An 11,198-nucleotide genomic window follows, 5' to 3' on the forward strand; every position below is an offset into this window, starting at 1 on the left:
ACTTTAACTGAATCATGGGGGTTAATTTTAATTTAGCCAGGAAAAGCAGAGGTTTGGGGTTAGCTGTTCTACTTAGATTTCAAAACAATCAATATTGTGTAGCTATGTTACACTGAATATCCATCTCGAGTTTGGCTGCACACCCCTGCAGGGACACAGCAAGGCTTAGCAGAGTCCTCACCACCCAATTAGTCCTTTGGAGTGGACCTGGGAGCTCTCACTTGTTTTAGTTTTCTGGTCCACCTAAGAAGGATTTGGTTTCTTTTCAAGGAGATAAAAGGTCTGGGAATTGGCATTTTGTGTATGTCATTGCTGCTCCTGTCAGGAAGCTTAAGGTGTCCTAAGTCAGCTCCAAGCTGGTGGCAGATCATGCAGGGAAGCCTAAAAGGCCTGGGGTAGAGGATTTCAAGAGGTAGAGAGGCCCTTGATCTAGGAAAAAGCTCAGGAAACCAAAGACCAAGGTGTTGCCTCTCCTGTGGTTGGACCTGGGTGGGAATCAGGAGTGAAGGCAGCTCCTCCCGGTAGTGGACCATGAGAAGGAGCAAGGCCCAGGGAGGCAGCCCCGTGTCTTGGTGTTCCTGAAGAGCACCTAACAATGGACGGGGAGTCCAGCTGGGACTCAGTGCTTCATCCCACACTGAATGGCATTTTGGGAAGTCCCTTGAGTGCTGCTGGAGAACGCCAGAGAGAAAACCTGAGTCTTGCTGCCTAGACTGAAGAGTGAGATAGGACGGGTGTCTCGAAGGGAAGGAGGAAGTGGAGCACATGGCAGTAGCCCTGGGGACGTCACCTGATTTCTTTGGGACTCCTTGGTCATTGTCCCCTCGGAAGGAGCGGGGCTGCGAGGGCGAAGTGTAAGAAGCCGAGCCCTGAGGCAGAGGGAGCAGCTCCAGGCAGGGAAGACTGAGGCTCAGAGCGTGCGGTGCCATGTCCAGCCACGTGGGCTGGGCTGAGTGATGAACCGCACTTTGTCACACAGTGGGAACATAGCTAGCAGGGTAAGCAGGAAAGAAGGACAGACAGGTATTTGGGCGAGGGAAGTGGATAGAAGTGATGCATAGAAAGACTCCTGTGAGGTTCACCTTCATTTTCAGGAGGCAATGAGGTAGCTAAAGCAGACCCAGACCATCTTCCTGCACCTCCTGGACTGCCCACACATCCAGGGGGAGGCATGGCTGGAGATGAAGGGGCTGATTCTCCAGAGCAGAGGAGCAGCCACCAAGCCTGGTAGGGATCCTGTGCAAGGAAATGGTCTGGCACCATGTGTATCAAGTAGGAAAAGAGATCTGGGGTCAGGAAACCAGAGACTCGGCTGTGGGTGACTAGGTCTGTGCAGGGACAGGACACTATGAAAGATCTTGCCCTCGTCTGCACTGTGACTATAGACAGCTTGTGTGTCAGTGGAAGGCAGGAGCAGCTGCAGATGTTTCAGCCAGCATCAGAGCAGGGATGTGGAGTGCGTGTTTATGGCACAGGGAAGACAGACAGCAGGGGCCAGGCCCTGTTTCATTTCTTAATGTAAGAGGACTTAGGTGGTCAAGTGTGATCCTATTCCACACTGCTTGAATGCCTGAAAAATTGGTCAGACAAATTTTGGCGAGTCCTGCTTTTACTCATGGTTTATTCATGATTGAATCTTAAAGCCAAGAAAATAGCATGCTGGACAAGTAGATCAGAGAAAACTGGAATTTGATGAATTTTCAGGGAAATAAGCCGAGTGGACTAGGATCAGAGTTGAGGGTCCAAGTCCATGGAGATCATTACTAGGCAGAAGAGGACCTAGTGCTAAGTGTCCATCCTCCACTCCCCTCAAAATGCAATGATGCTGCGCCTGGCCAGCCCCCCAGAAATGAACCCAAGGAGCCTTGCACTTGAAGGAAGCACAGGGCAGAAGCTGGCAGTCACGTACTGAAAAGGCTCTTTCCCCATTTCCACACGGCTGCTTCTGAAAGCCCCTGGGGATCTGTGGCTGAGAGTTATTCCAGGATCCCTGCTCACCAGCCCCTGCACGGTGGAGTGGTGAAGCAGCCCCTCAGCTGGGAGGGGGCTTTATATCGACATGCTGCTGAAGGGGTGCACAATGCAAGAGCGACAAATAAAGGCAGAATTTACATGTCTGTCCATACCCTCAGTATCTTGGGGCATTTATACACATGATCTGGGATTTGTGGGGGAGAAGTTGCTTTAATTCGAGTGGCTCCAAGAGCCGTTCTAATTAAAGTGCCTGGAGTGTCTTGTGTAGCAGCATCCCCGTGCTGAAAAATGGTGGTGGGGGCGCTTTCAATAAATCTTGTTGAATGAGCTCTAGTTAATGCACCCCCGCCACCATCTGTCAGCTCCGGGATGCTAATATCCGAGACACTGGAGTCTGCGGGAGAGCAGTAGTTACCATGCGATTGAGTCTGCTTCAACGCGCTGGAATCCCAGCACATCGGAGCAGCCTCGTTGCACATGTATACATTGGCGATGTGTAGGGGGTGCATGCAGGTGGACGTGCACCCCCTGAGATTGGCCATGCACCCCCTGGAAGCGCCAGTCGTGAAACCAGAAGTGCCAGCGGAAGTGTGATTCCGGTTTTGTTGCTGGTGGTTCCACGCTCGGCAATCGTCCACTGGGGGACCCCCCCACCCCCATCGGCGATCTGGTGCCCCCCAGACCCGGGAGGCTGCAGAGCCCATGCATGTATAGGCACTCATAGCGCTCATTCCTGGGGTGGCAGCCCACACCCATGGCAATAGGCATCAATTCAAATATTTGGCACTTACATTCAAGAGCTTGAGCTGAAACCTTTCCGAATCTTCGTCACCAGAGCAAGAGTAGCTGCACTAAAAACTGTGATAAGAATTACCTTACCTCTAAAATATATTTCACATTTGCTGGAGAACAATGAGAATATAACAGCTACTTCCAGAGATTCACATGCTCCCCATCCCACAGCAAACAAACTACTTCAGCAAAAGCTAAGGCGGAGCAGTTTGGCAAGTTGTGCCTGTCATAGGAACAGCTGTTTCATCCCCACCTGGTGGGAGAGGCAACCCCTCCAGATAACCTTGTTATAGAGCCCAGGGAGAGGACTCAGAGGATGTTTCATGGCTTAACAGACAGCTGACGTAGGCAGGGACCAGCATCCTCAGAAAAATGTGGGGGTATAAGATAACAAGCTACAGTGTTTTGAGCATGTTGCCTTTTGAACTGAGAGCAAGAACAAAAGAGACGCCACACTTGTTCAGAGCCTGCGTACATCTAGCTCCGTGTCCTGCATTCACGTATTTCTGCAGGGCCTGTCCCTCTCCCATTGCAGCTTCCAGCATTCAGAGGCGTAGGAACAACTAATGTGGAGTTTACACCCCTGCCTGCAATGCGTAACACCCACTGGCGGACATGTCCTATACGGATGTGTCTAATCCTCCTCTACACATGAAACGCATGAGGAAATATTTTAAATGCTAAAACCCTTTCGAACAATGGGATGTGTCAATTCTGAATGGGGAAACATTTCCTCCAAACAGGTGATGCAGTTAAAGGGAGAGTAGCTTAACTAAACCTACTGTGCAGAAAAACAGCGTGGTCATTAGAAAATAACAAATAACTAAACAAAGCACGTAGTAGCACATGGCCAGTCCAGCCCCTCAAGTATCTTAAAAAAAAAAAGACATCGGCGCATGCCTTGTCTGCCTCCTAATTGCCTGCAATGCTGTTTTAACACACCATGGTCTTGTGTGAGACAGCAAGTTTGATATTGCCCTAGTATCTGTTAGGGCTAGACATTAAAACCTGACATAAGTTTTCTTGAGTATTACTGACAATTTCATAGATTTCATAGACATTAGGGCTGGAAGGGACCTCAGAAGATCATCGAGTCCAGCCCCCTGCCCAAAGGGCAGGAAGTCATCTGGGGTCATAGGATCTCAGCAAGAGAAGCATCCACATTTCTCTTGAAGCTGTTCAATGTAGGTGCTTGAACCACCTCCGGTGGCAGGCTGTTCCAGACCTTGGGCGCCAGGTCAGTAAAGAAATTCTTCCTTATGTCCAGCCTGAAACGGTCTTGCAGTAGTTTATAACCGTTCAACCTCGTCATCCCTTGGGGCGCTCTGGTGAACAAATGTTCCCCCAGATCCTGGTGGTCACCCCGATAAACTTATAGGTGGCCATCAGATCACCCCTGAGCCTATGTTTTTCCAAGATAAAGAGCCCCAGGACTCTCAGCCTGTCATCATAAGGTCTGCTTTCCTGACCTCTGATCATGCGTGTGTCTCGTCTCTGGACTCTCTCAAGCTTCTCCACATCCTTTTTGAATTGTGGAGCCCAAAACTGGACACAGTACTCCAACTGCAGTCTCACCAAGGCCAAGTTCAAGGGGAGAATGACATTCTGGGATTTGCTTGAGAAGCATCTATGGATGCAAGCCAGCGTTTTGCTCGATTTACTAGCTGCAGCATCGCGTTGAAGGCTCATATTCCTCTTGTAGTCAATAATGACCCCCAAGTCTCTTTCTTCTATAGCGATAGCCAGCATAGCACTGCCGAGCCTATAAGGATGCTCCAGGTTTTTCCTCCCAAGGTGGAGAACCTTGCATTTTTCAGTGTTAAACACCATCAGGTTCTCGTCCGCCCATTTCCTGAGCCTGTCCAGGTCAGCCTGGATCGCCCTCCTGTCCTCAGGTGTGGATGCTTTGCCCCAGACTTTGGTGTCATCTGTGAACTTGGCCAGTCTGCTTCTGACTCCAATGTCCATGTCGTTAATGAAGATGTTGAACAATATGGGTCCAAGGACAGAGCCTTGGGGGACCCCACTGGTCACAGGGCACCATGACGATTGACTTCCATCAATTACCTCTGGGTCCAACCACGGAGCCAATTCCCCAGCCAGTGGATCATGGTCGACCCAAGGCCACAGTTGGCCAGTTTTGTCAAGGTGTGATCATGGGATACCAGATCGAAGGCTTTTTTGAAGTCAAGATATATGACATCAATCTCTTCTCCCCTGTCCAGGTGATAGGTCACCTGGTCATAAAAGGAAATGAGATTGGTCAAGCAAGACCTACACGCAACAAACCCGTGCTGGCTATCCCCCAGGATGTTGGCGTCGGCCAGTCCATTAAGGATGGCCTCTATAATAAACTTTATTAAGACTGTGCCTGCCTCTGCTCTATTATATGTTCCTGCGCTGCCTTTGCCCGGGCAGTTGATCTGGCTTGCCAGGGACCTATGTGTGGGCCCCCGAAGGTACCTCGGCTGATGTCAGGGAAACCCCCTAATTCACCTGCCATGACTTTGAACGGTTCCTCAGTGGAGGGGGTACCCTTCGAGGTAAACTTTATTAAGACTGTGCCTGCCTCTGCTCTATTATATGTTCCTGCGCTGCCTTTGCCCGGGCAGTTGATCTGGCTTGCCAGGGACCTATGTGTGGACCCCAGAGGGTACCTCGGCTGATGTCAGGGAAACCCCCTAATTCACCTGCCATGACTTTGAACGGTTCCTCAGTGGAGGGGGTCCCCTTCGAGGATGCCTCCAGGGCCATCACGCTCCTCGGCGGGTGGTCACGGGGCTCCAACCTCTCCTACACCCCGGCCAAGCGCCACCCTTTGCGATGGGCCTCCAAGCCTATTTTTGCTGTTAGCCCCTGCTGGTTTCTCCCCTGATCTGCATATAGCTTCTCGGCAGCGATCCCCCTCGGTCCTGGCCGGGCTCTGGTTGGAGGGCTAGGAGGCCCTTGGGTTTCAGGCTTGACTTCCCCGGTGCCCTTAGCACCCCACCGGCAGTGGCTCCCCATGCGCCCTTGCCTAGAGCCAAGGGCTCCGCGGATCTACGCTAACAAAAGGGACCATGGCACATGCCTTGATCCTCAATCCCTCTTCCCAGAAGCATCTGACGTGACGTGAAGTGAACAAAATGACCACCATGACTGCCAGAAAGGCGTAACCGCGAGGAGAGAAGGGAAGGAGGACCAGAAGGAGAACAGAGTACCCCTCCCTGTGGGAACTCTGTGCACCCCTAGTGCCTCAGTGTCCCTAGACCAGGGCACCTCCAAGTCGGGGCCCGTGCTCTCACCCCAACTGGGGCCCTTCTCTCTCTCTCTCCAGTCTCTGCTTTTACTCGGGTTGTAGACCCCGTCATCTGTAGCCAGAGGTCTCCATCCGGCTCTTCCAGGGGTCACTGTGGGTCCCTCTGCTGGCTCCCTCAATCCCCTTTGGGCTTCTCTGGCTTGGGGTTTCCTGCTGCTCCTGCTGTAGCTATCACAGCCAGTCACCCGTTTCCCCTCCAGGGTCTTCATTCCCCACCGTTCCTCGGCTCAGGGATCTCCCACAGCTGTCACTGCTCTCACTTCTCCCGCTGCTGCAGCAGCCACTGCCGCCACCTCTGCCGGCCTCTCTGCTGGCATCTCCAGTCCCTGCTGGTCTTCCCCGGGTCAGGGATCCCCTGCCACTTCCGCCGCTGCTGCTCTCCTCACCGCCGCTGCAGCCGTCGCCGCCGCTGGAAGCAGGCAGTCGCCGCAGCTGCACGCCTCCTGCCCGGAGGTTCCCCGCTGCTTCTCCGGTCCTCAGCGGCCCTCCAGCACCTTCGGGGCCACTCTTTATCTCTGCTGGGTGGCGTCTGCTCCTGACTTCATGCGGTCCCAGCTGGATATAAGAGTGGCTAATGAACCACGCTGGCGGTTTCCCAGCGCGTGCTTCCTTGTTCCTCCCAGCCCCTACGAGAGTTATGTTGGGGCTTTCTTTTCTATTTTGAACTGGGGTTTGCCTTTAACCACGGCTTCCCCCTTTCCTGGTTTTCTGCCCCTGGGACAAAGACCTTCCCCAGGATAGAGGTCAGACTGATGGGCCTGTAGCTTGCCGGATCCACTTTCCTCCCTTTCTTGAAGATAGGCACCACATTTGCCTTCTTCCAGTCATCGGGCCCTTCACCAGTTCTCAAAGATCCTTGCCAGGGGCTGGGCTATGATGCTCGCCAGCTCCTTGAGTACCTTGGGGTGAAGATTGTCAGGGTCGGCTGACTTGAAGGTATCCAGCCTCTCAAGGTGTTCATTCATGAGGTTAGCACTGATGGAGAGCAGGGGATCTCCCTCACCCAGACCTCCCTGTCCCGTAGTGGGCATGGGCGTCCCATGGGACTGATGAAAGGCCGACACAAAGTACTCATTTAATAGGTTGGCTTTTTCCTGGGTGTCAGTTGTCGGATGTCCTATCTGGTTTAGCAGAGGTCCAACACTGCCCTTGCTTTTCCTCCGGCTCCCCACATATCTGAAAAAGGACTTTTTAGTGTCCTTGATACTCGAAGCTAGTTGGAGTTCAGTTGCAGCCTTGGCTTTCCTGGTTTGCTCCCTACAGGACCGGACCAGTGCAGAATATTCCTCCTTGGAGGTGACTCCCATCCTCCATCCTTTGTAGGCCTTTCTTTTTAGCTTCAGGAGGTCTGCTAGTTCCCTGGAGAGCCAAGGGGGCTGCTGTGCCCTTTTGCTGCCTTTCCTCCAAGATGGAATAGCCTTAGCTTGTGCATCGAGGATCACTGCCTTGAGGAGCAACCACTCTTCCTGAACTCCCCTCCCCCTGGGGTCATGGTCCCTTAGGGCCTCTCTGACAAGGCTCCTGAGCTTGGCAAAGTCGGCTTTCCTGAAGTCAAGGACTTCAGTGTTGCCGACTGACTTGCCAGCTTTACAGCAGATGGTGAAGGTGATCAGCTCGTGGTTGCTGTCACCCAGCTTCCCATCAATCACTAGGTCGCCGATTAGGTCATCCCCAGTTGCCAGTTCCAGGTCGAGCAGTGCTTTACCTCTCATTGGCCCGTAGACTTCTTGAGCCAGGTAGAGGTCATCCACACACGATAGGAAGCTTTACGACCAATTGGATTTTGCTGAGTGATCCTCCCATGAGATGTCTGGGCAGTTGAAGTCACCCATAACAGCCATGGTCCTGGAGCATGCAGCCTCAGCCAGTTCCCGGGCAAACTCCTGGTCAAGCTCTTGACTTTGGGTAGGAGGTCTGTAGTATACTCCTACTGTTGTGTCCCCTGTGTCATGTTCCCCACAGATTTTAACCCAGAGGGTCTCCAGTTATCCACCCTGGGCACCAATATCAGCTTGCAGAGACACGTAGCTTTCCTTAACATAGAGAGCTACACCCCGCCCCTTTTATCTACTCGATCCCTCCTGTACAGGGTATAGCCATCTATATATACTTCAATTTGTGGAAGAATTATTTTTTTTTATTCCTCAGATTGCTGTTTCCCAGGTTTTCGGCAGAAGTAGAGCATCCTTTTGAAGCCTTAACCATTGTCATTTTTTACAATGGAGCATTTTAAAGCGAATGACATCTGGGAGTGGGGCTGGGGCAGACAATGTTTCAGAGATTAAATTAAGTTTTATGTAGCAGCATTAAAATTGTACTTATCTGAAGAGACAGGAAGGGCTGCCTTGCCGAGGGACAGTGTAGAGAGAGAGAGCTTGTCCCGGTAGGACACCGTTTGCCCTGCGGGCGAGTGAAGCTGCTTTGGAGGCAGCCCTCTTGGAAGTGGGAGGAGTGATGTAACCCCAGCAGGGGGTTGAATGACAGCAATGTTACCAAAAGCCCAGGAAAAGTCCTGGCCTGTGATTGGCTGAGAGGCGTGTTTAAAAATGAGGAGCAGTTTTTCCCAGGGAGGAGAACAAAGGGGAGAGAGGGGCTGAGAGACAGGCTGGAGGCCAGGAAAAGGACCTCCCCACGGCCGTCCCTCACACAGCCCCTGTCGGAGCCGCGCAGAGGCAGCGGGGACAGGCTGCACCAGAGAGAGCAACAGTGCAGCGTGTCCTTCCTCTCAGCCCCCTGGGAGCCCTGCCGGGGCAGGCGCAAGACGGGACCTGCCTGTCAGGGGTCTGCGAGCCTGAGAAACCAAGCCAAAGGGCAGTGTACACAGGGTCACAGATTCACAGACATTAGCAACCTCGCGAGATCATTGAGTCCAGGCCCCCACCACAGGCAGGAAGCCTGCTGGGGTCAAGATAAGCATCCAAACGCCATTTGAATAGGGCTGGGCGAGGCTTCAGACAGAGCCTCAGACCTGGAGAAACTTCAGATGCTTTGGGGTGGGAAGCAGCACATCCGGGTCGAAGCGCTGCCTTGTTCGGCTTCCCGAAGAGCTTCAGAGCTGCCTCGGAGCCACCTTGGAGATCCGGCCATAGGGTATAATGAGGGAAAAATAAAATATCTATATCTTTGAAGTTTTTCTCTGATGTGGATGCTATTTTCAGTGCTGGTAGATCTGAAGAGAGGACGAAGCCTGCCAAGTTTCAAGAATATCAGTGCAGGAGTTTGGGGGGAACAGGACCCCAAATTCTTGAACGCAAAACTCATGTCACATCTATGTGTTACAACACAAAGGGTCACAACTGCAGGGCTGGTAGCTCTCAATGAGGCCACTAAGCCTGCCAAGTTTCAAGGAGATCAGTGCAGGGGTTTGGGGGGGGGAAGTGCCCCTCAAGCTGTGGACAAGCACAACCGGTGCCATGGGCGCTGTGGGACCAACTGTGTCTGCCGTGGGGTCAGGGATGGGAGACACTGCTGCAGGCCTGGCTGCTCAGCTGCTGTGATACCGGTTACTGATCAATCAATCATGATTCACTCGGGGACCAGGGACTTAGGGACCAGCTGAGTACACAGGACCTAGCTACTACATAATGACTTAATGAACATCAATTAGCACCTACAAAACTGGACTAAGGAGAGGAAAGACTCAATACACACAATCAACTGCCCCAGGACAGACAGTCTTGGCATGAGTTTTGCCTGTCAGCAGCCAGGGGTGCAGGGCCTCAGGACCCCCCTGCACTGATCTCCTCCACAGCTGGCAGGAGTCACAGCAGGGGCCACCATCCCTGCAGCTGTCCCCCCGCTGCGCCTTAACACACACACTGTCACCCATGGCACAAGTTTTGCTTGTCTGCAGCCTGAGGGGCAGTTCCCCCCAAGCCCCTGCACCGATCTCCTTGAAACTTGGCAGGTTTCATGCTCTCAGCAGAGGCTACCATCCCCGCCTGGTAACACACACAGCCATGACAGGAGTTTGGCTTTCAAGAACTTGGGGTATAGTTCTCCCCAAACCCCTGCACCGATCTTCTTGAAGCTTGCAGGTTTCATGCCCTCAGCAGGGGCTACCATTCCTGCAAGTTTCATCCAAAGCGCACAAAAAACATCAAAGTTATAGATATTTCATTGATTCCCCATTCTACCCTATGGCCAGATCTCCGAGGCGGCTCTGAGGCGGCTCTGAAGCGGGAGCCGCTTCGGTTGGATCGAAGCAGAAACCCAGTCCGGAGCTCCGGATGGGATCGTGGCCATTTGAAGCAGCCAGATCCAAAGCCGGATTTGATATCTGCTGACTCACGCAGGCCTATGTCTGTGTTGTCTGTCTGTAACTGCAACTCAATCAGATTTTCCAGCCTGCACCACTGCCATCTCGGTGTAAGTAAACAATCTTTAAAACTACCAATACGCGTTTGTGCCTAATTCCAACTCGACGGCCTTCCCTCTCCGCCCCGGCGTGCCCGGGCTGCTGGCCACAGCCCGCGTGCAGCACGAAAAAGGGCTCGGGTCGCTCCCGGCCCGCACATGGCGACGAGGATGGGATCAGGAGAGGGCTCGCTAGAACTGGAATTAGTTAAGAGTTGTCCTTGGAGAAGTGGGAAGCACGGCGTGGCAAGCATCGCTGAATTGGAAATGCATGTTGTTTACCACCAGGCGGGCGGAGTGGGCGAAAGGTATGTCAGCAGACGCTTTTCGCTGAGAAAAGAAGAGGGAACTTCTGAGGACGAAGCCCTTGGAGGGGGAGAGGTGTATCTTTACCCCACGGTGTTCGGGTGTATCATGGGCGATGAGCAGGTCTTGTTCAAGCCCCTCGATACCGTGTCCCTCGCCAAAGTCGACCCGGAGGGTGCGGTGAGCCCGGATCTGGCTCAGGAGTGTGCCCGTTGCCCAAGGTGCGCCCAAGAGATTAAAGAACCGGCGCAGATCGATTGGTTTTCCCCCGGCATGATGGTGCCGAGATTGAGGGATCGCGGGCGTCCATCTGAGCTCCGTGAAGACCTGGAGACGGAGGAGCGCCCCGTGAAAGAAAGAGTGGCCCTACGGGACAACAAGGGGGGAAAAGTGAGTGCAGCTTTTCGGACTGTGACTGACTTAATGAATGAGGGTTTAAGTTTGAAGGCCCAGCTGCATGTGGCCGTTCAGG

Source organism: Alligator sinensis, unplaced genomic scaffold (genome assembly GCF_000455745.1).
Source record: "Alligator sinensis unplaced genomic scaffold, ASM45574v1 scaffold981_1, whole genome shotgun sequence".
Classification (NCBI taxonomy): Eukaryota; Metazoa; Chordata; order Crocodylia; family Alligatoridae; genus Alligator; species Alligator sinensis.